This window comes from Ziziphus jujuba, chromosome 11 (genome assembly GCF_031755915.1).
Source record: "Ziziphus jujuba cultivar Dongzao chromosome 11, ASM3175591v1".
Lineage (NCBI taxonomy): Eukaryota > Viridiplantae > Streptophyta > Magnoliopsida > Rosales > Rhamnaceae > Ziziphus > Ziziphus jujuba.
Genome location: NC_083389.1, coordinates 20,572,349 through 20,578,851, shown reverse-complemented (window position 1 = coordinate 20,578,851; position 6,503 = coordinate 20,572,349). Strand labels below are relative to the sequence as shown.

Below are 6,503 nucleotides of genomic sequence, written 5' to 3'. Positions count from 1 at the left end.
AAAATTATTCTGGTCATCGGGATAGCAAAACACTTGTCACTGTTTTATTGTTTGCAATGCTCATTTTTATTTTTACATGTGAGTTATTATTATTGTTATTATTATTTTAACTTCTTAATTATGACATGTTGCAATCATTTCGCATGTATATCCACCATTGCCATTTACAAAATTATATAATATTAAATGATTAAAACAATTAAATTAGTCCAAGATGGAAAATAAGCCCAAAAAAAAAAAGTAATTAAAAAGAAGTTTTAACACTTTAAAATTTCACTCAAAATTTAAAATAGTGTGTTGCTATTTTTTTGGTAATTAAAAAAAAAAAAAAAAAAAAAAGGAAGAAGCAAAAGAAAAATTAGGTGGTGGCAGTAATTAGGAAGCTCAATGGACGGTGATGGGGCTTGTTCTTTTACCTTGGAATCCACGCTCGCTGTTATTGGACTCTTACTCTCTCTGTCTCTCACTTTATGTTTTGGGTTTTGGGGTTGGGTCCCACTCAGCATGGCGGGAAAAGCGTAACGACCGGGAAACAAAGAAAGATCAGATATGGTGCCCATACACTGGAAAGATCTCGTCAGCGCTTCTCTCACCGTCGGATCTTGTGACCCGCTTTCAGAAATCTCACGTGGTGGGTCCCATCCCCCCCTCATAATGACACATCGACCTTTCACGAGCACTCTTTGTACGACTCTCTCTCTCTCTCCTCTTTCCCTAACTCCCTTTCTTACGTCGTCCCACACACACGTGTCAGTCTTGTCACCCAATTACTCATTTTCTAACCAAAAATTAATGAAATGTTTATTTACTTCATCTTATTTATTAATATTTTTTCTTTCTTCGTATATTTATTTATATATAAAGTATACTCTTTAAAGTATACTACAAGAATTTTCACTTTGACCAAAAATACAAAAAAAAAAAAAAAAAAAAAATTGTATATCGATCGATTTTTAGAAGTAGATTTACCAATATATCATGTTTAAATAATTTTATATTGTAATGACGTGTTGTGTTTTAAATTTTTTAAAAATTTTTTAGAAGTAGATTTACCAATAAAAATCACATACATTTTTTTAGATTTACCAATAACCCACCCCCTTTCCATGTCTTTCGCATTTTATCGAACACATTGTGTTCGACTTCAAGGACTAACCATGGTAGAAAAAGAAAAAAAAAAAACGAAAATTGTACTACCAACTTATCAATGATAATTGCCACCAAAATCCTGATTGAGACCAAAAAAGAAAAAAGAAAAAAAAAAAAAAGGCACCATAATAATTTTGATTCTGTAGCCTATAGGATTGAGACCAACTAATAGCAAAAACTTAGAAATATTGTACAATCAACTTATCAATGATAATTGCCACCAACCCATGCAAAAGGATTTCCTCCAACAGATGCAACAGAACCCTGTGTTGATACATTCCTACAAAAAATAAGTAAGTAAATAAATAAATAAATAAGCATCTTCATTATGTTTAGTGACTTGATCTTTTTCAGCTTAGTGAATTAATCAAGATTTTTTTTTTTTTTTCCTTTTCAATTATGTTACCAACATCAAATCCTAATTGATGGGGATCAGAATTCTTAATAGTCTATTAATTCATAAGAGAAACAGGATTTAACAACCATGAAAAGAGATGAGAACCCAGAACTAGAATAGAAACAACTTACGATATTTGGGAGCTCAGTACTCGCACTGCCATGTATGTTAAGCCACCTATAAGGTTACGATAAATATCAAGATCATGAAGGAAAGGAACAAATCAGCAATTTTCACCAGGTGAATCCAAATTACATGCTTAAATTGACATTTAATCAGCAAAATTTACAGCCAAGGCATTACCATCACTTGTTCTACCTTGTCCTGCAGCTGGAATATTAGGTGCCACCGCACTTTGGGGAAACCACAGTTCAGATACATCACCAAGGAGGCTTGAAGACAACTACGCATTTGGGAGAGCAGCTTGCTAGGAGCTCATATCCATAAACTAAAACAAGAAGTGAAGCAGGATGGCATTGGATATAAGAAATGTTTATTTATTTATTTATTTTTTTTTTTTTAGATATATTGGAGGCAGAAGGGGGAGAGGGCTTTGTATCAATTAAAGCAGATGGTTGGTGAGGTACAGGTTATGTAACAAACATATGCACCAAGACATATACAAAGTAGGTGAAATAAATTCATAAAATTTTATAAACTATGAAGTTTACAGAAAAGATGAAAATAGTTTAAAGGCATAGCATGGAACTGATATAAGTTGCATTCTAAAAATATAGACAAAAAGAAGAGAGATGTTGCCAAGGCCTGACACTGTATATCTATAATGCTTCAATATCTCTTTTGTTCCACTGCTCAACTTTACACACCTCAGCATGTTGAGCAGCGATCATTATTAACGCTGGTTCCACAATACAGCATTTTGTTCCACTCCAAACCTGATGGAGATCCATAAAGTAAAAAACTATGTTAGGTGTAAGTTTCAAAAGTAGTTTAAATATTTTTATGAGACTTCATAAATTATTTAGCTTCCTAGTTTAATTAATTTTCCTTAATGTATTTAATTTCCTAAACCCTCTCTTGGATCCCCTTTCTAAATCCTCTCCTCTTCTTCCAAGCATTTTTATAATCAACATTAGGTAAAAACCTTCAATTTCCTCTCTAAATCCTCTCCTCTTCTTCCAGGCACTTTTCTAATAAACACTAAGTAAAAACCCTTAATAAGCAGCAGTCTGAATCAACAGTCTCTTCAATCGTAAATTTTATGAAAATATATAACTGTAAAAATGCTAAAAGCAAACCATCAATGATAGCATCTGAAATCAATATCATTTGTGCATCTTTCCAATTTTATGTCTGCTCGAATAATGTCTTGGGCAGGAGATTTTTTTTTTTCTTTTTCTTTTTATTTTTTTGACAATCTCAGTTATGCTTATGACTGAACATAGTTAAAGCTAACAATTATCAGCTTAAAGTACAATTGGAAACAGGTATGGCTGGAAGCACACTCAAGAAATGGCCATAGTAAATGTTTATGCGACTCAGTATAATGTATAAATACCATGCCATATTGTTCTGTTCCAAATTTGAATCATAAGTAAAATCAAATGGGTTATTCGATTTGTGTTTACTTGCATGAGATTGTGTCTCTTCCTGTAAGAAGAAACAACCACATGTTAATAAAAAGAGATTAAAGAAACAGACAGCTGTATGTGTTTGTGTGTAATGCTTACTAAGTATCCCCTTATCAAAATTATACAAGGTTAAAGCAAAAAGCATACTAACCACCTAAGAAAGCATTGGTGGTGTATAGGACAAACCCATCACATTAGGGGACGACATGACAGGACCCAGAGGTTCACCAAGGAAAGAATCCTGTTGTATCCCATCTGCAATAGAATTCTGCACAATAACGTTTATAAGAATAAAAGGGATAATGAAATGAAACAAAATAAACAACTTAATTTAAAAAAATAAACACTTAATCCAGCCACCTCTGAAACTCTTGAGCCCAAATATTGATCTGCAGTTGATGACAACTTGTCTGTCTCTAAATGGATTTCATCACCCTGCTTAACACACTGCAAAGGTTGGTGTCCTGCAGAGTCTTCAAAAGCATTCCATAACTGTTCAGATACAACAAGTAGATGGTGATTACAATCGGTCAGTTTACATTTAGCTGTCATTATCTTTTATATAAAAAAAGTATACTTCATCCATATAATAGCAGTTCTTTATTACTCCTGAGTGAGAATCACAAACAAAATAACAATTGTATACTTCAGAGTACAGCAAAACTTACCTGAGCACTTGTTGCAGTAGGAACTGTAATATCATGCATACTCCATGAACTCGAAATAGTTGAAGGAGGAGCGTTAAAACTAGAATCTTGGAATGATGGCCACTGAGTGCTTGTACCTATGGATGAAAATGGATCAAATCTTGGAAGGAACATTAAAACTATAATATTCAATAACTTTTAGTTTTTAACTAGTTATATTTAAAATTATAATTGTAATTAAATATAAATCATAATCAAATAACGTATTATAATAGTAAATATTTATAAATAAATAGTTTTAGTTTTATTAAACCATTATAATTGTTGAAAAGTTATAAATGAAATAAAGTATATAAATGAAAACTATTTAAAATAGAGAAAGAAAAAAAAAGAAATTGAAAAAGCTAATGGGAACGAGAGAAATTGAGGAGCACAATTAATATTTTATCAATAAAATAATAAATAGGTTAAACAAAAATTAAAAGGTAAAAAAGTTTACCCATATGGATTTGCTATTGATTTTTGTTTTTTTTTTGTTTTTTTTTTTTTTTTGGTTAGAATTACAATAATATTATATAAACTAAAAGAATGGTAGATGTTAACTTTAACTTCAAGTTACAATCTTAAGAGAAATATATCAATGTGAAAAAATAGAAAAGTAATCATATAATAAAAAAATTATATATACAAAAAATCATCATTTATGGATAATACATCCCATTTTATAACAAAAAAAGAATATTGGAGTAAATAACTAGAATGTTTCAAGTAGCTAAAAAGTGAAAACTAAAATTCTATTTAAAAGTATAGATATAAAACTAAAAATTAAAATTTTATCAGTGGAATATGATTTAACATACTTATACTTTATTATGGTTATTATTATAAATGTACACAATCTAATATATATATATATATGATTTTACTATGGATAGAATCAAGTTTATTTCATATGGTGAGAAATTGACATTAAATATTATTTCGAGAGGGTTAATTTTGTGTCAAAGTGGACAGATTTACTATGTAGGCTTGTTGTATGACATCGTATTCACTCTGGCATAAAATTGATCCTTTCAAAATAATGTCTGACATTTAATTCTCATTTTATAAAATTAATCTAGTCTATGGCAAAATTGTATATATTAGTGTGTGGATATGTACTTTATAATATATTTTTTTTGCAATATATATTTATAACAATTAGTATATTTTTATGAAAGCAGACTTATATCAAAACTCCATTTATCCACCATCATTGTTTAATGATATTTTAAAATATATAATTTACTAAATCTCTATAGGATTCCTTGTGTTTTTTAAAAAAAAGATTTTGTTTTAGGATGTTACTAAATCTGTATTAGTCTATTTATTATTTTTAAAAATTAAATTTTGAAACAATTTATGAGTTTTGTTTTTTGAACAAACAATCTAAGAGTTTTAGAAAAGGACCTAATTTGACTATAAAATTATCAATAATCTTAGAGACACTGACTCAACAATCTATGATTCTGTTTTTTTTTTTTTTTTTTTGGGCTTAAAATTTGTTTCTTTTAATTGAATCTTCATCTTCGCATATATATATATATATATATCAATTATTTTTGCCATTTATCTACTTTTTATTTTTTATGTCTCATTTATCCTAATATATTTGTAATAAACATTGTCAATTTTTTAGTTATACAGTACTTCATATAAAAAAAATATTATATCATATTTACTGATTTATTATCTGAACAATATAATATATATTTAATTACTTTTTAATTTGTTATACATGGAAATTTATGTAAACTTTTTGATTTTAATGACAAATTTCTTTTATTATTTTTTCATTTATTTTTGTGGTTAATTTTATATAGTTTAAAATATATGTTAAATTTAAAACAACTATGGATAGATACTTATAAATAAAACAGTCATTTCATCATCATTAAAGCTTAACATTCTAAAAGGATTTTGTTAGCATTTCAATCCGTTTATATTATTTTTTTAAAATAAAATTGCTTTAATAATTATCCTAATTAGTTGGACTCTATTTAGCTAAGTTTATTGCATTTTTATCAATATTATTATTTCTTAAAAAAAAATATTAGAAAACAATTTGATAGTTAATTTTGTAATGTTGACCCCTCTCAAATAAATTTCTAAGTTCACCATTTATAGAAAAAAACCCCTAACACTTTACCATGCTATTGTTGTTATTATTATATAAATTATACATTACGTATATGTGTTAGTATATATGTAATATATTTATTTAGTTTTCAAATTATAGCTGTTTTGATGAAAAATCATTAAAATCTTTTCTATGAACTTTTAAATTATTTTAGGGACTAAAATTTAAATGTATTTAAAATTTAAATAAATCCATATATGGTTTACTTTATTAGAATAGAATTTTAGTATATTAATTAACTCATATAGTTTAATATTACAATTTTAAAGCTTTTGAATTAACTCAAGAGTTAATATTTATAAAGTTTTTGAAGCATCGTTAGGGAAATATCAAATTTTTGGAATTTAGGTTGAAAAGAATCAATTTTTTTGTACAATATGTGGTATAAATTAAAAATAAATTTATATGTTTAGAAAATTCTAAAAAAAATGATTGTATTTATATTTTTATAATAGTTAGTATATACATACACATTGATGCACATATATGTGCAAATATTTTTTTGAAAAAAGGGAACTTGTTTTAGTAAAACAGACAGC

At 27.6% G+C, this 6,503-nt stretch overlaps 1 long non-coding RNA gene across 1 annotated transcript; it reads right to left on the bottom strand.

Moving 5' to 3' along the window:
* Positions 1–1,226: 1,226 nt before the first annotated feature.
* Positions 1,227–2,305, bottom strand: LOC125419424 (uncharacterized). Its single transcript, XR_007238385.2, has 3 exons — positions 1,865–2,305; positions 1,678–1,723; positions 1,227–1,429 (listed from the first exon to the last, which is right to left on the bottom strand). It is a non-coding gene; the product is annotated as an uncharacterized LOC125419424 (long non-coding RNA).
* Positions 2,306–6,503: the final 4,198 nt, after the last annotated feature.